The sequence below is a fragment of the Bombina bombina genome, chromosome 7, assembly GCF_027579735.1.
Source record: "Bombina bombina isolate aBomBom1 chromosome 7, aBomBom1.pri, whole genome shotgun sequence".
Taxonomy (NCBI): Eukaryota; Metazoa; Chordata; class Amphibia; order Anura; family Bombinatoridae; genus Bombina; species Bombina bombina.
The window spans coordinates 174,227,866-174,247,226 of record NC_069505.1 but is presented as its reverse complement, the minus strand read 5'-3'; the positions used below and the strand labels follow the sequence as shown (position 1 = coordinate 174,247,226).

The window sequence follows — 19,361 nt, the reverse complement described above, 5'->3', positions numbered from 1 at the left end:
GCTGCCCTAACATCGCCGACCCCTATATTATATTTCTTAACCCCTAATCTGCCCCCCACAACGTCGCCGACACCTGCCTACACTTATTAACCCCTAATCTGCCGAGCGGACCGCACCGCTACTATAATAAAGTTATTAACCCCTAATCCGCCTCACTAACCCTATCATAAATAGTATTAACCCCTAATCTGCCCTCCCTAACATCGCCGACACCTACCTTCAATTATTAACCCCTAATCTGACGACCGGAGCTCATCGCTACTATAATAAATGGATTAACCCCTAAAGCTAAGTCTAACCCTAACACTAACACCCCCCTAACTTAAATATAATTTACATCTAACGAAATAAATTAACTCTTATTAAATAAATGATTCCTATTTAAAGCTAAATACTTACCTGTAAAATAAATCCTAATATAGCTACAATATAAATTATAATTATATTATAGCTATTTTAGGATTAATATTTATTTTACAGGCAACTTTGTAATTATTTTAACCAGGTACAATAGCTATTAAATAGTTAAGAACTATTTAATAGTTACCTAGTTAAAATAATAACAAATTTACCTGTAAAATAAATCCTAACCTAAGATATAATTAAACCTAACACTACCCTATCAATAAATTAATTAAATAAACTACCTACAATTACCTACAATTAACCTAACACTACCCTATCAATAAATTAATTAAATAAACTACCTACAATTAACCTAACACTACACTATCAATAAATTAATTAAACACAATTCCTACAAATAAATACAATTAAATAAACTAGCTAAAGTACAAAAAATAAAAAAGAACTAAGTTACAAAAAATAAAAAAATATTTACAAACATAAGAAAAATATTACAACAATTTTAAACTAATTACACCTACTCTAAGCCCCCTAATAAAATAACAAAGCCCCCCAAAATAAAAAATTCCCTACCCTATTCTAAATTAAAAAAGTTACAAGCTCTTTTACCTTACCAGCCCTGAACAGGGCCCTTTGCGGGGCATGCCCCAAGAATTTCAGCTCTTTTGCCTGTAAAAAAAAACATACAATTCCCCCCCCCCAACATTACAACCCACCACCCACATACCCCTAATGTAACCCAAACCCCCCTTAAAGAAACCTAACACTAAGCCCCAGAAGATCTTCCTACCTTGTCTTCACCATCCAGGTATCACCGATCCGTCCTGGCTCCAACATCTTCATCCAACCCAAGCCGGGGTTGGCGATCCATCATCCGGTAGCTGAAGAGGTCCAGAAGAGGCTCCAAAGTCTTCCTCCTATCCGGCAAGAAGAGGACATCCGGACCGGCAAACATCTTCTCCAAGCGGCATCTTCGATCTTCTTCCATCCGGTGCGGAGCGGGTCCATCTTGAAGCAGGCGACGCGGATCCATCCTCTTCTTCCGTTGTCTCCCGACTAATGACGGTTCCTTTAAGGGACGTCATCCAAGATGGCGTCCCTCGAATTCCGATTGGCTGATAGGATTCTATCAGCCAATCGGAATTAAGGTAGGAATTTTCTGATTGGCTGATGGAATCAGCCAATCAGAATCAAGTTCAATCCGATTGGCTGATCCAATCAGCCAATCAGATTGAGCTCGCATTCTATTGGCTGATCGGAACAGCCAATAGAATGCGAGCTCAATCTGATTGGCTGATTGGATCAGCCAATCGGATTGAACTTGATTCTGATTGGCTGATTCCATCAGCCAATCAGAAAATTCCTACCTTAATTCCGATTGGCTGATAGAATCCTATCAGCCAATCGGAATTCGAGGGACGCCATCTTGGATGACGTCCCTTAAAGGAACAGTCATTCGCCGTTCAGTCGTCGGGCCGGATGGATGTTCCGCGCTGGAGGTCTTCAGGATCCTGCCGCTTCGCTCCGGATGGAAGACCATAGAAGATGCCGCCTGGATGATGACTTCAATCGGATGGAAGATCCTCTTCTGCCCCGCTTGGATGAAGACTTCAGGACGGATCGGTGAACCTGGTATGGTGAAGATAAGGTAGGAAGATCTTCAGGGGCTTAGTGTTAGGTTTATTTAAGGGGGGTTTGGGTTAGATTAGGGGTATGTGGGTGGTGGGTTGTAATGTTGGGGGGGGGGTATTGTATTTATTCTTTTACAGGCAAAAGAGCTGAAAATCTTGGGGCATGCCCCGCAAAGGGCCCTGTTCAGGGCTGGTAAGGTAAAAGAGCTTGTAACTTTTTTAATTTAGAATAGGGTAGGGAATTTTTTATTTTGGGGGTCTTTGTTATTTTATTAGGGGGCTTAGAGTAGGTGTAATTAGTTTAAAATTGTTGTAATATTTTTCTTATGTTTGTAAATATTTTTTTATTTTTTGTAACTTAGTTCTTTTTTATTTTTTGTACTTTAGCTAGTTTATTTAATTGTATTTATTTGTAGGAATTGTGTTTAATTAATTTATTGATAGTGTAGTGTTAGGTTTTATTGTAGGTAATTGTAGGTAGTTTATTTAATTAATTTATTGATAGGGTAGTGTTAGGTTTAATTATATCTTAGGTTAGGATTTATTTTACAGGTAAATTTGTAATTATTTTAACTAGGTAGCTATTAAATAGTTCTTAACTATTTAATAGCTATTGTACCTGGTTAAAATAATTACAAAGTTGCCTGTAAAATAAATATTAATCCTAAAATAGCTATAATATAATTATAATTTATATTGTAGCTATATTAGGATTTATTTTACAGGTAAGTATTTAGCTTTAAATAGGAATAAGTTATTTAATAAGAGTTAATTTATTTCGTTAGATGTAAATTATATTTAAGTTAGGGGGGTGTTAGTGTTAGGGTTAGACTTAGCTTTAGGGGTTAATACATTTATTAGAATAGCGGTGAGGTCCGCTCGGCAGATTAGGGGTTAATAAGTGTAGGCAGGTGTCGGCGACGTTGAGGGGGGCAGATTAGGGGTTAATAAATATAATATAGGGGTCGGCGATGTTAGGGCAGCAGATTAGGGGTACATAGGGATAACGTAGGTTGCGGCGGTTTACGGAGCGGCAGATTAGGGGTTAAAAAAAATATGCAGGGGTCAGCGATAGCGGGGGCGGCAGAATAGGGGTTAATAAGTGTAAGGTTAGGGGTGTTTAGACTCTGGGTACATGTTAGAGTGTTAGGTGCAGACGTAGGAAGTGTTTCCCCATAGGAAACAATGGGGCTGCGTTAGGAGCTGAACGCTGCTTTTTTGCAGGTGTTAGGTTTTTTTTCAGCTCAAACAGTCCCATTGTTTCCTATGGGAGAATCGTGCACGAGCACGTTTTTGAGGCTGGCCGCGTCCGTAAGCAACTCTGGTATCGAGAGTTGCATTTGCGGTAAAAATGCTCTACGCTCCTTTTTTGGAGCCTAACGCAGCATTTGTTTGAACTCTCGATACCAGAGTTAAATTTATGGTGCGGCCAGAAAAAAGCCTGAGGAGCGTTAACAGCCCTTCTACCGCCGAACTCCAAATCTAGGCCACTGTGTCTGTGCTGCTATTATCGATAATGTGCTTTGTGACCTATTACTGTGAGTCTGTGCTGCTATTATCTACAATGTGATTTATGACCTATTACTGTGAGTCTGTGCTGCTATTATCTACAATGTGCTTTATGACCTATTACTGTGAGTCTGTGCTGCTATTATCTACAATGTGCTTTATGACCTATTACTGTGAGTCTGTGCTGCTATTATCTACAATGTGCTTTATGACCTATTACTGTGAGACTGTGCTGCTATTATCTACAATGTGCTTTATGACCTATTACTGTGAGTCTGTGCTGCTATTATCTACAATGTGCTTTATGACCTATTACTGTGAGTCTGTGCTGCTATTATCTAAAATGTGCTTTATGACCTATTACTGTGAGTCTGTGCTGCTATTATCTACAATGTGCTTTATGACCTATTACTGTAAGTCTGTGCTTCTATTATCTACAATGTGCTTTATGACCTATTACTGTGAGACTGTGCTTCTATTATCTACAATGTGCTTTATGACCTATTACTGTAAGTCTGTGCTGCTATTATCTACAATGTGCTTTATGACCTATTACTGTGAGACTGTGCTGTTATTATCTACAATGTGCTTTATGACCTATTACTGTGAGTCTGTGCTGCTATTATCTAAAATGTGCTTTATGACCTATTACTGTGAGACTGTGCTGTTATTATCTACAATGTGCTTTATGACCTATTACTGTAAGTCTGTGCTGCTATTATCTACAATGTGCTTTATGACCTATTACTGTGAGTCTGTGCTGCTATTATCTACAATGTGCTTTATGACCTATTACTGTGAGACTGTGCTGTTATTATCTACAATGTGCTTTATGACCTATTACTGTGAGTCTGTGCTGCTATTATCTACAATGTGCTTTATGACCTATTACTGTGAGACTGTGCTGTTATTATCTACAATGTGCTTTATGACCTATTACTGTGAGTCTGTGCTGCTATTATCTAAAATGTGCTTTATGACCTATTACTGTGAGTCTGTGCTGCTATTATCTACAATGTTCTTTATGACCTAGTACTGTGAGTCTGTGCTGCTATTATCTACAATGTGCTTTATGACCTATTACTGTGAGTCTGTGCTGCTATTATCTACAATGTGCTTTATGACCTATTACTGTGAGTCTGTGCTGCTATTATCTACAATGTGCTTTATGACCTATTACTGTGAGTCTGTGCTGCTATTATCTACAATGTGCTTTATGACCTATTACTGTGAGTCTGTGCTGCTATTATCTACAATGTGCTTTATGACCTATTACTGTGAGACTGTGCTGCTATTATCTACAATGTGCTTTATGACCTATTACTGTGAGACTGTGCTGTTATTATCTACAATGTGCTTTATGACCTATTACTGTGAGTCTGTGCTGCTATTATCTACAATGTGCTTTATGACCTATTACTGTGAGACTGTGCTGTTATTATCTACAATGTGCTTTATGACCTATTACTGTGAGTCTGTGCTGCTATTATCTACAATGTGCTTTATGACCTATTACTGTGAGTCTGTGCTGCTATTATCTACAATGTGCTTTATGACCTATTACTGTGAGTCTGTGCTGCTATTATCTACAATGTGCTTTATGACCTATTACTGTGAGACTGTGCTGCTATTATCTACAATGTGCTTTATGACCTATTACTGTGAGTCTGTGCTGCTATTATCTACAATGTGCTTTATGACCTATTACTGTGAGTCTGTGCTGCTATTATCTAAAATGTGCTTTATGACCTATTACTGTGAGTCTGTGCTGCTATTATCTACAATGTGCTTTATGACCTATTACTGTAAGTCTGTGCTTCTATTATCTACAATGTGCTTTATGACCTATTACTGTGAGACTGTGCTTCTATTATCTACAATGTGCTTTATGACCTATTACTGTAAGTCTGTGCTGCTATTATCTACAATGTGCTTTATGACCTATTACTGTGAGACTGTGCTGTTATTATCTACAATGTGCTTTATGACCTATTACTGTGAGTCTGTGCTGCTATTATCTAAAATGTGCTTTATGACCTATTACTGTGAGACTGTGCTGTTATTATCTACAATGTGCTTTATGACCTATTACTGTAAGTCTGTGCTGCTATTATCTACAATGTGCTTTATGACCTATTACTGTGAGTCTGTGCTGCTATTATCTACAATGTGCTTTATGACCTATTACTGTGAGACTGTGCTGTTATTATCTACAATGTGCTTTATGACCTATTACTGTGAGTCTGTGCTGCTATTATCTACAATGTGCTTTATGACCTATTACTGTGAGACTGTGCTGTTATTATCTACAATGTGCTTTATGACCTATTACTGTGAGTCTGTGCTGCTATTATCTACAATGTGCTTTATGACCTATTACTGTGAGTCTGTGCTGCTATTATCTAAAATGTGCTTTATGACCTATTACTGTGAGTCTGTGCTGCTATTATCTACAATGTGCTTTATGACCTAGTACTGTGAGTCTGTGCTGCTATTATCTACAATGTGCTTTATGACCTATTACTGTGAGTCTGTGCTGCTATTATCTACAATGTGCTTTATGACCTATTACTGTGAGTCTGTGCTGCTATTATCTACAATGTGCTTTATGACCTATTACTGTGAGTCTGTGCTGCTATTATCTACAATGTGCTTTATGACCTATTACTGTGAGTCTGTGCTGCTATTATCTACAATGTGCTTTATGACCTATTACTGTGAGACTGTGCTGCTATTATCTACAATGTGCTTTATGACCTATTACTGTGAGTCTGTGCTGCTATTATCTACAATGTGCTTTATGACCTATTACTGTGAGACTGTGCTGCTATTATCTACAATCAATTCTGTGCTTTATGACCTATTACTGTGAGTCTGTGCTGCTATTATCTACAATCAATTCTGTGCTTTATGACCTATTACTGTGAGTCTGTGCTGCTATTATCTACAATGTGCTTTATGACCTATTACTGTAAGTCTGTGCTTCTATTATCTACAATGTGCTTTATGACCTATTACTGTGAGTCTGTGCTTCTATTATCTACAATGTGCTTTATGACCTATTACTGTAAGTCTGTGCTGCTATTATCTACAATGTGCTTTATGACCTATTACTGTAAGTCTGTGCTGCTATTATCTACAATGTGCTTTATGACCTATTACTGTAAGTCTGTGCTGCTATTATCTACAATGTGCTTTATGACCTATTACTGTAAGTCTGTGCTTCTATTATCTACAATGTGCTTTATGACCTATTACTGTGAGTCTATGCTGCTATTATCTACAATGTGCTTTATGACCTATTACTGTGAGTCTGTGCTGCTATTATCTACAATGTGCTTTATGACCTAATACTGTGAGTCTATGCTGCTATTATCTACAATGTGCTTTATGACCTATTACTGTGAGTCTGTGCTGCTATTATCTACAGTGTGCTTTATGACCTATTACTGTGAGACTGTGCTGTTATTATCTACAATGTGCTTTATGACCTATTACTGTGAGTCTGTGCTTCTATTATCTACAATGTGCTTTATGACCTATTACTGTAAGTCTGTGCTGCTATTATCTACAATGTGCTTTATGACCTATTACTGTGAGTCTGTGCTGCTATTATCTACAATGTGCTTTATGACCTATTACTGTGAGACTGTGCTGCTATTATCTACAATGTGCTTTATGACCTATTACTGTGAGTCTGTGCTGCTATTATCTACAATGTGCTTTATGACCTATTACTGTGAGTCTGTGCTGCTATTATCTACAATGTGCTTTATGACCTATTACTGTGAGACTGTGCTGCTATTATCTACAATGTGCTTTATGACCTATTACTGTAAGTCTGTGCTTCTATTATCTACAATGTACTTTATGACCTATTACTGTGAGTCTGTGCTGCTATTATCTACAATGTGCTTTATGACCTATTACTGTGAGACTGTGCTGCTATTATCTACAATGTGCTTTATGACCTATTACTGTGAGTCTGTGCTGCTATTATCTACAATGTGCTTTATGACCTATTACTGTGAGTCTGTGCTGCTATTATCTACAATGTGCTTTATGACCTAATACTGTGAGACTGTGCTGCTATTATCTACAATGTACTTTATGACCTATTACTGTGAGTCTGTGCTGCTATTATCTACAATGTACTTTATGACCTATTACTGTGAGTCTGTGCTGCTATTATCTACAATGTACTTTATGACCTATTACTGTGAGTCTGTGCTGCTATTATCTACAATGTACTTTATGACCTATTACTGTGAGACTGTGCTTCTATTATCTACAATGTGCTTTATGACCTATTACTGTAAGTCTGTGCTGCTATTATCTATAATGTGCTTTATGACCTATTACTGTGAGTCTGTGCTGCTATTATCTACAATGTGCTTTATGACCTATTGCTGTGAGACTGTGCTTCTATTATCTACAATGTGCTTTATGACCTATTACTGTGAGTCTGTGCTGCTATTATCTACAATGTGCTTTATGACCTATTACTGTGAGTCTGTGCTGCTATTATCTATAATGTGCTTTATGACCTAATACTGTGAGACTGTGCTGCTATTATCTACAATGTGCTTTATGACCTAATACTGTGAGTCTGTGCTGCTATTATCTAAAATGTGCTTTATGACCTATTACTGTGAGTCTGTGCTGCTATTATCTACAATGTGCTTTATGACCTAGTACTGTGAGTCTGTGCTGCTATTATCTACAATGTGCTTTATGACCTAGTACTGTGAGTCTGTGCTGCTATTATCTACAATGTGCTTTATGACCTATTACTGTGAGTCTGTGCTGCTATTATCTACAATGTGCTTTATGACCTATTACTGTGAGTCTGTGCTGCTATTATCTACAATGTGCTTTATGACCTATTACTGTGAGTCTGTGCTGCTATTATCTACAATGTGCTTTATGACCTATTACTGTGAGTCTGTGCTGCTATTATCTACAATGTGCTTTATGACCTATTACTGTGAGACTGTGCTGCTATTATCTACAATGTGCTTTATGACCTATTACTGTGAGTCTGTGCTGCTATTATCTACAATGTGCTTTATGACCTACGACTGTGAGTCTGTGCTGCTATTATCTACAATGTGCTTTATGACCTATTACTGTGAGTCTGTGCTGCTATTATCTACAATGTGCTTTATGACCTATTACTGTGAGTCTGTGCTGCTATTATCTACAATGTGCTTTATGACCTATTACTGTGAGACTGTGCTGCTATTATCTACAATGTGCTTTATGACCTATTACTGTGAGTCTGTGCTGCTATTATCTACAATGTGCTTTATGACCTATTACTGTGAGTCTGTGCTGCTATTATCTACAATGTGCTTTATGACCTATTACTGTGAGTCTGTGCTGCTATTATCTAAAATGTGCTTTATGACCTATTACTGTGAGTCTGTGCTGCTATTATCTAAAATGTGCTTTATGACCTATTACTGTGAGTCTGTGCTGCTATTATCTACAATGTGCTTTATGACCTATTACTGTGAGTCTGTGCTGCTATTATCTACAATGTGCTTTATGACCTATTACTGTAAGTCTGTGCTGCTATTATCTAAAATGTGCTTTATGACCTATTACTGTGAGTCTGTGCTGCTATTATCTAAAATGTGCTTTATGACCTATTACTGTAAGTCTGTGCTGCTATTATCTACAATGTGCTTTATGACCTATTACTGTGAGTCTGTGTTGCTATTATCTACAATGTGCTTTATGACCTATTACTGTGAGTCTGTGCTGCTATTATCTACAATGTGCTTTATGACCTAGTACTGTGAGTCTGTGCTGCTATTATCTACAATGTGCTTTATGACCTATTACTGTGAGTCTGTGCTGCTATTATCTACAATGTGCTTTATGACCTATTACTGTGAGTCTGTGCTGCTATTATCTACAATGTGCTTTATGACCTATTACTGTGAGTCTGTGCTGCTATTATCTACAATGTGCTTTATGACCTAGTACTGTGAGTCTGTGCTGCTATTATCTACAATGTGCTTTATGACCTATTACTGTAAGTCTGTGCTGCTATTATCTACAATGTGCTTTATGACCTATTACTGTGAGTCTGTGCTGCTATTATCTACAATGTGCTTTATGACCTATTACTGTGAGTCTGTGCTGCTATTATCTAAAATGTGCTTTATGACCTATTACTGTGAGTCTGTGCTGCTATTATCTAAAATGTGCTTTATGACCTATTACTGTGAGTCTGTGCTGCTATTATCTACAATGTGCTTTATGACCTATTACTGTGAGTCTGTGCTGCTATTATCTACAATGTGCTTTATGACCTAGTACTGTGAGTCTGTGCTGCTATTATCTACAATGTGCTTTATGACCTACGACTGTGAGTCTGTGCTGCTATTATCTACAATGTGCTTTATGACCTATTACTGTGAGACTGTGCTGCTATTATCTACAATGTGCTTTATGACCTAGTACTGTGAGTCTGTGCTGCTATTATCTACAATGTGCTTTATGACCTACGACTGTGAGTCTGTGCTGCTATTATCTACAATGTGCTTTATGACCTACGACTGTGAGTCTGTGCTGCTATTATCTACAATGTGCTTTATGACCTATTACTGTGAGACTGTGCTGCTATTATCTACAATGTGCTTTATGACCTAGTACTGTGAGTCTGTGCTGCTATTATCTACAATGTGCTTTATGACCTACAACTGTGAGTCTGTGCTGCTATTATCTACAATGTGCTTTATGACCTACGACTGTGAGTCTGTGCTGCTATTATCTACAATGTGCTTTATGACCTATTACTGTGAGACTGTGCTGCTATTATCTACAATGTGCTTTATGACCTATTACTGTGAGACTGTGCTGCTATTATCTACAATGTGCTTTATGACCTATTACTGTGAGTCTGTGCTGCTATTATCTACAATGTGCTTTATGACCTATTACTGTGAGTCTGTGCTGCTATTATCTACAATGTGCTTTATGACCTATTACTGTGAGTCTGTGCTGCTATTATCTAAAATGTGCTTTATGACCTATTACTGTGAGTCTGTGCTGCTATTATCTACAATGTGCTTTATGACCTAATACTGTAAGTCTGTGCTGCTATTATCTTTTTTGTCTTGTCCATATCCCCAATAATAATAATACTTTACAGGAGTCATAGAATAAACCTCCAATAGAGATGCAAAGGACAAAGACTTAAGAATGCCCGGGCTATGCATAAGTCTGTGGGCACACATAAAGGGACAGTCTACTGTAGAATTGTTTTTCCCTGAATGTGTTCCCCCTGACTTGTTTTACCGGCTGCAGCATATAAAATGTATGAGAAACCGCTTAGAAACCAAAGCCCATCAAAATAGGTTAAGCTTGCAGACAGATCAGATCTCGTTATCTTATCACTAAAATGCTCCCCTTTCTTATCTTTGTCTCTTACTATACTTAGAAAGAACAATTGAAAATTAACATTTTAGAGATTTATCTCTTCTACCTCCCACTGTGAGTGTAATTTTTTTCTGCTGGCTGTGTTTACATACGGCTAGATTACAAGTTTTTGTCGGGAGCATTTTTTTATCACCACTCACTTAAGACAACGCTGGTATTACAGGTTTTTTTAAACCCGGCGTTAGCCGCAAAAAAGTGAGCGGAGAGCAAAATTTAGCTCCACATCTCACCTCAATACCAGCGTTGCTTACAGTAGCAGTGAGCTTGCAAAATGTGCTCGTGCACGATTTCCCCATAGGAATCAATGGGGCAGATTCGGATGAAAAAAAACCTAACACCTGCAAAAAAGCAGCATTCAGCTCCTAACGCAGCCCCATTGATTCCTATGGGGAAATACTTTTTATGTCTACACCTAACACCCTAACATGAACCCCGAGTCTAAACACCCCTAATCTTACACTTATTAACCCCTAATCTGCCGACCCCGACATCGTCGCCACCTGCATAATATTATTAACCCTTAATCTGCCGCTCCAGACACCGCCGCCACCTACATTATACTTATGAACCCCTAATCTGCTGCCCCCAACGTCGCCGACACCTACATTATATTTATTAACCTCTAATCTGCCGCCCCCAATGTCGTCGTAACCTACCTACAATTATTAACCCCTAATTAGCTGTCCCCAATGTCGCCGCCCCTATAATAAAGTTATTAACCCATAAATCTAAGTCTAACCCTAACACCCCCCAACTTAAATATAATTTAAATAAATCTAAATAAAATTACTATTATTAAATAAATTATTCCTATTTAAAACTAAATACCTATAAAATAAACTCTAATTTAGCTACAATATAACTAATAGTTAAATTTGTATCTATCTTAGGATTTATTTTTATTTTACAGGCAAGTTTGTATTTATTTTAACTAGGTACAATAGTTATTAAATATTTATTAACTATTTAATAACTTCCTAGTTTAAATAAATACAAATATACCTGTAAAATAAAACCTTACCTAAGTTACAATTACACCTAACACTACATTATCATTAAATAAATTAAATAAACTAACTACAATAAATTACAATTAAATAAAATAAACTAAAGTACGGAAAAAGCCCCACTAAATTACAGAAAATAATAAAATAATTACAATTTTTTTAAACTAATTGCACCTACTCTAATCCTCTAATAAAATAAAAAAGCCCCCCAAAATAATAAAAATCCCTACCCTACACTAAATTACAAATAGCCCTTAAAAGAGCTTTTTTGCGGGGCATTGCCCCAAAGTAATCAGCTCTTTTACCTGTAAAAACCCCCCCCAAAAAACCCAACATTAAAACCCACAACCCACACACCCAACCCTACTCTATAACCCACCCAATCCCCCCTTAATAAAACCTAACACTAACCCCTTGAAGATCACCCTACCTTGAGCTGTCTTCACCCAACCGGGCACAAGTGGTCCTCCAGACGGGCAGAAGTCTTCATCCTATCCGGGCAGAAGAGGACCTCCAGACGGGCAGAAGTCTTCATCCAGGCGGCATCTTCTATCTTCATCCATCCGGAGTGGAGTGGGTCCATCTTCAAGCCAGCTGACGCGGAGCATCCTCTTCCAACGACATCCAACTGAAGAATGAAGGTTCCTTTAAATGATGTCATCCAAGATGGCGTCCCTTCAATTCCGATTGGCTGATAGAATTCTATCAGCCAATTGGAATTAAGGTAGGAAAAATCCTATTGGCTGATGCATTCTATTGGCTGTTCCAGTCAGCCAATAGAATGCAAGCTCAATCCTATTGGCTGATTGCATCAGCCAATAGGATTTTTCCTACCTTAATTCCGATTGGCTAATAGAATTCTATCAGCCAATCAGAATTGAAGGGACGCCATCTTGGATTGAACTTGAATCTGATTGGCTGATTCAATCAGCCAATCAGATTTTTCCTACCTTAATTCCGATTTACTGATAGAATCCTATCAGCCAATCGGAATTCGAGGGACGCCATCTTGGATGACGTCACTTAAAGGATTCTTCATTCGTCGGGAGTCGCCGGAAGAGGATGGGTCCACGTCGGCTGCTTCAAGATGGTCCCGCTCCGCGCCGGATGGATGAAGATAGAAGACGCCGCCTGGATGAACATGTCTACCGGTCCGGATGTCCTCTTCTTGCCGGAGAGGATGAAGACTTCGGACCCTCTTCTGGACCTCTTCTTGCCGGATAGGATGAAGACTTCGGACCCTCTTCTGGACGGATCGGTGATACCCGGCGTGGTGAAGGTAAGTTAGGGAGATCTTCAGGGGCTTAGTGTTAGGTTTTTTAAGGGGTGTTTTTGGGTTAGATTAGGAGTATGTGGGTGGTGGGTTGTAATTTTGGGGGGTATTGTATGTTTATTTAAATGCAAAAGAAATGTTTTCTTTGGGGCATGCCCCACAAAAGGCCCTTTTAAGGGCTGGTAAGATAAAAGAGCTGTTAACTTTTTATTTTAGAATAGGGTAGGGCATTTTTTTATTTTGGGGGGCTTTGTTATTTTTTTAGGGGGCTTAGAGTAGGTGTAATTAGTTTAAAATTCTTGTAATCTTTTTTTATTTTTTGTAATTTAGTTTAGTTGATTTAATTGTAGATAATTGTAGATAGTTTAGTGATAGTGTAGTGTTAGGTTTAATTGTAACTTAGGTTAGGATTTATTTTACAGGTAATTTTGTAATTATTTTAACTAGGTAGCTATTAAATAGTTATTAACTATTTAATAGCTATTGTACCTAGTTAAAATAAATACAAAGTTGCCTGTAAAATAAATATAAATGCTAAAATAGCTACAATATAATTGTTCGTTATATTGTAGCTATATTAGGGTTTATTTTACAGGTAAGTATTTAGCTTTCAATAGGATTAATTTATTTAATAAGATTTATTTTATTTTGTTAGATTTAAATTATATTTAACTTAGTGGGGGTGTTAGTTTTAGGGTTAGACTTAGCTTTAGGGGTTAATACATTTATTAGAGTTGCGGCGAGGTCCGGTCGGCAGATTAGGGGTTAATACTTGAAGTTAGGTGTCGCCGATGTTAGGGAGGGCAGATTAGGGGTTAATACTATTTATTATAGGGTTTGCAAGGCAGGAGTGCGGCAGTTTAGGGGTTAATACATTTATTATAGTAGCGGCAAGGTCCGGTCGGCAGATTAGGGGTTAATAAGTGTAGGTAAGGTAGTGGCGACGTTGGGGGGGCAGATTAGGGGTTAATAAATATAATATAGGGGTCGGCGATGTTAGGTTCAGCAGATTAGGGGTACATAGCTATAATGTAGGTTGCGGCGGTGTACGGAGCGGAAGATTAGGGGTAAATAATAAAATGCAGGGGTCAGCGATAGCGGGGTCGGCAGATTAGGGGTTAATAAGTGTAAGGTTAGGGGTGTTTAGACTCAGGATACATGTTAGGGTGTTAGGTGCAGACTTAGGAAGTGTTTCCTCATAGGAAACAATGGGGCTGTGTTAAAAGCTGAACGCTGCTTTATTGCAGATGTTAGTTTTTTTTTCAGCTCAAACTGCCCCATTGTTTCCTATGGGGATATCATGCACGAGCACGTTTTTGAAGCTGGCCGCGTCCGTAAGCAACGCTGGTATTTAGAGTTGCAGTGGCGGTAAATATGCCTGTACGCTCCCTTTTTGGAGCCTAACGCAGCCTTTCAGAAAACTCTAAATACCAGCGTTGTTTAAAAGGTGCGCGGGGGGGGGGAAAACACATGTAGCTAACGCACCCCTTCTAACGCAAAAACATAATTTATGTAAGAACTTACCTGATAAATTCATTTCTTTCATATTAGCAAGAGTCCATGAGCTAGTGACGTATGGGATATACATTCCTACCAGGAGGGGCAAAGTTTCCCAAACCTTAAAATGCCTATAAATACACCCCTCACCACACCCACAATTCAGTTTAACGAATAGCCAAGAAGTGGGGTGATAAGAAAAAAGTGCGAAAGCATAAAAAATAAGGAATTGGAATAATTGTGCTTTATACAAAAAAATCAAAACCACCACAAAAAAGGGCGGGCCTCATGGACTCTTGCTAATATGAAAGAAATGAATTTATCAGGTAAGTTCTTACATAAATTATGTTTTCTTTCATGTAATTAGCAAGAGTCCATGAGCTAGTGACGTATGGGATAATGATTACCCAAGATGTGGATCTTTCCACACAAGAGTCACTAGAGAGGGAGGGATAAAATAAAGACAGCCAATTCCTGCTGAAAATAATCCACACCCAGAATAAAATTTTAATGAAAAAACATAAGCAGAAGATTCAAACTGAAACCACTGCCTGAAGTACGTTTCTACCAAAAACTGCTTCAGAAGAAGAAAACACATAAAAATGGTAGAATTTAGTAAAAGTATGCAAAGAGGACCAAGTTGCTGTTTTGCAAATCTGATCAACCGAAGCTTCATTCTTAAACGCCCAGGAAGTAGAAACTAACCTAGTAGAATGAGCTGTAATCCTTTGAGGCGGAGTGTTACCCGACTCAATATAGGCATGATGAAATAAAGATTTCAACCAAGATGCCAAAGAAATGGCAGAAGCTTTCTGGTCTTTTCTAGAACCGGAAAAGATGACAAATAGACTAGAAGTCTTTCGGAAAGACTTAGTAGCTTCAACATAATATTACAAAGCTCTAACAGCATCCAAAGAATGCAATGACTTCTCCTTAGAATTCATAGGATTAGGACATAATGAAGGAACCACAATTTCTCTACTAATATTGTTAGAATTCACAACCTTAGGTAAAAAATTTAAAAGAAGTTCGCAGCACCGCCTTATCCTGATGCAAAATCAGAAAAGGAGACTCACAAAAAAGAGTAGATAATTCAGAGACTCTTCTGGCAGAAGAGATGGCCAAAAGAAACAAAACTTTCCAAGAAAGTAATATAACGACCAAAGAATGCATGGGTTCAAAAGGAGGAGCTTGAAGAGCCCCCAGAACCAAATTCAAACTCCAAGGAGGAGAAAATGACTTAATGACAAGTTTTATACGAACCAAAGGTTGTACAAAACAATGAATATCAGGAAGATTAGCAATCCTTCTGTGAAAAAGAACAGAAAGAGCAGAGATTTGTCTTTCAAGAAACTTGCAGACAAACCTTTATCTAAACCATCCTGAAGAAATATAAGTCTTCCAGACTCTATAATATATCTCTCTAGATACAGATTTACGAGCCTGTCACATAGTATCAATCACAGAGTCAGAGAATCCTCTTTGACCAAGAATCAAGCATTCAAACTCCACACCTTAAAATTAAGGTTTTGAGATCCTGATGGAAAAAAGAACCTTGAGACAGAAAGACTGGTCTTAACGGAAGAGTCCACAGCTGGCAAGAGGCCATCCGGACAAGATCCGCATACCAAAACCTGTGAGGCCATGCTGGAGCTACCAGCAGGACAAACGAGCATTTGTTTAGAATATTGGAGAATACCCTTGGAAGAACTAGAGGCGGAAAGATATAGGCAGGATGACACTTGTAAGGAAGAGATAATGCATCCACTGCCTCCGCCCGAGGATCCCGGGATCCGGACAGATACCAGGGAAGTTTCTTGTTTAGATGAGAAGCCATCAGATCTATTTCTGGGAGTTCCCACATTTGAACAATCTGAGGAAATACCTCTGGGAGAAGACCATTCGCCCAGGTGCAACGTTTGGCGACTGAGATAATCCGCTTTCCAATTGTCCATACCTGGGATATGAACCGCAGAGATTAGACAGGAGCTGGATTCCGCCCAAACCAAAATTCGAGATACTTCTTTCATAGCCAGAGGACTGTGAGTCCCTCCTTGATGATTGATGTATGCCACAGTTGTGACATTGTCTATCTGAAAACAAATGAACAACTCTCTCTTCAGAAGAGGCCAAGACTGAAGAGCTCTGAAAATTGCACGGAGTTCCAAAATATTGATCGGAAATCTCACCTCCTGAGATTCCCAAACCCCTTGTGCCGTCAGATACCCCCACACAGCCCCCCAACCTGTAAGACTTGCATCTGTTGAGATTATAGTCCAGGTCGGAAGAACAAAGAAGCCCCCTGAACTAAACGATGGTGATCTGTCCACCATGTCAGAGAGTGTCGTATAATCGGTTTAAAGATATTAATTGAGATATCTTTGAGTAATCCCTGCACCATTGGTTCAGCATACAGAGCTGAAGAGGTCGCATGTGAAAATGAGCAAAGGAGACCGCATCTGATGCGGCAGTCCTAAGACCTAAAATTTCCATGCATAAGGCTACCAAAGGGAATGATTGTGACTGAAGGTTTTGACAAGCTGATATCAATGTTAAACTTCTCTTGTCTGACAAGGACAGAGTCATAGACACTGAATCTATTCTAGAAACCTAAAAAGGTTACCCTTGTCTGAGGAATCAATGAACTGATTGGTAAATTGATCCTCCAACCATGAACTTGAAGAAACAACACAAGTCGATTCGTATGAGATTCTTCGAAAATGAGAAGACTGAGCAAGTACCCAGATATCGTCCAATAAGGAAATACCAAAACCCTGTTCTCTGATTACAGAAAGAAGGGCACCAAGAACCTTTGAAAAAAATTCTTGGAGCTGATGCTAGGCCAAACGGTAGAGCCACAAAACTGGTAATGCTTGTCTAAAAAGAGAATCTCAGACACTAAAAGTGATCTGGATGAATCGGAATATGCAGATACACATCCTGTAAATCTATTGTAGACATATAATGCCCTTGCTAAACAAAAGGCAGGACAGTCCTACAGTAACCATCTTGAATGTTGATATCCTTACATAATGATTCAATATTGATAGATCCGGAACTGGTCTGAAGGAATTGACCTTCTTTGGTACAATAAAGAGATAAAATAAAACCCCAGCCCCTGTTCCAGAACTGGAACTGGCATAATTACTCCAGCCAACTAGATCTGAAACACATTTCAGAAATGCTGAGCCTTTGCTGTGTTAACTGGGACACGGGAAAGAAAAAAATCTCTTAGCAGGAGGCCTTAACTGAAGCCAATTCTGTACCTTTCTGAAACAATGTTCTGAAACCAGAAATTCAGAATGGAATTGATCAAAATTTCTTTGAAGAAAACGTAATCTGCCCCATACCAGCTGAGCTGGAATAAGGTCCGCACCTTCATGGGTACTTAGGAGCTGGCTATAGGTTTTCTATAAGGCTTGGATATATTCCAAACTGGAAATAGTTTCCAAACTGATACCGCTCCTGAGGATGAAGGATCAGGCTTTTGTTCCTTATTGTGAGGAAAGGAACGAAAATGATTATTAGACCTAAATTTACCTTAGATTTTTAATCCTTTGGTAAAAAAGTTCCCTTCCTTCCAGAAACAGTTGAGATAATAATTTATTACCCTGGAAAGAAAGGGAAAGCAAAGTTGACTTAGAAGACATATCAGCATTCCAAGTTTAATCCATAAAGCTTTTCTAGCTAAAATAGCTAGAGACATATACCTGACATCAACTAATGATATCAAAAGATGGTATCACCAATAAAATTATTAGCATGTTATAGAATAATAATAATGCTATAAAATTATGATCTGTTACTTGTTGCGCTAAAGCTTCTAACCAAAAAGTTGAAGCTGCAGCAACATCCGCTAAAAATATAGCAGGTCTAAGAAGATTACCTGAACATAAGTAAGCTTTTCTTAGAAAGGATTCAATTTTCCTATCTAAAGGATCCTTAAATGAATTACTATCTGCCGTAGGAATAGTAGCACATTTAGCAGGAGTAGAGACAGCCCCATAACCTTAGGGATTTTGTCCCAAAAAAACTCTAATCTGTCAGATGGCACAGGATATAATTGCTTAAACGTTTAGAAGGAGTAAAAGAATTACCCAAATTATTCCATTCCCTGGAAATTACTTCAGAAATAGCATCAGGGAGATTAAACACTTCTGGAATAACTACAGGAGATTTAAAAACCTTATTTAAACGTTTAGATTTAGTATCAAGAGGACCAGAATCCTCTATTTCTAATGCAATTAATACTTCTTTAAATAAAGAACGAATAAATTCCATCTTGAACAAATACAAAGATTTATCAGCATCAACCTCTGAGACAGAAACCTCTGAACCAGAAGAACCATTATCAGTATCAGAATGATGATGTTCATTTAAAAATTCATCTGAAAAAAGAGAAGTTTTAAAAGACTTTTATGTAAACTAGAAGGAGAAATAACAGACATAGCCTTCTTAATGGATTTAAAAAATAAAATCTCTTATGTTTATCAGGAACACTCTGAAAATTAGATGTTGACGGAACAGCAACAGGTAATGTAACAGTACTAAAGGAAATTTTATCTGCATTAATAAGTTTGTCATGAAATGCAATACAAACAACAGCTGGAGAAACAGATACCAAAA

The 19,361-nt window shown here is 38.1% G+C and overlaps 1 protein-coding gene and 1 long non-coding RNA gene across 4 annotated transcripts in view; both read right to left on the bottom strand.

Annotated features, from left to right (window-relative positions):
- OSBPL5 (oxysterol binding protein like 5) overlaps positions 1-19,361 on the bottom strand; it is a 526,154-nt gene that overhangs the window by 87,236 nt on the left and 419,557 nt on the right. The window lies entirely within an intron of this gene.
- On the bottom strand, positions 8,466-10,295 carry LOC128666050 (uncharacterized). Its single transcript, XR_008403202.1, has 3 exons — positions 9,782-10,295; positions 9,398-9,541; positions 8,466-9,157 (listed from the first exon to the last, which is right to left on the bottom strand). It is a non-coding gene; the product is annotated as an uncharacterized LOC128666050 (long non-coding RNA).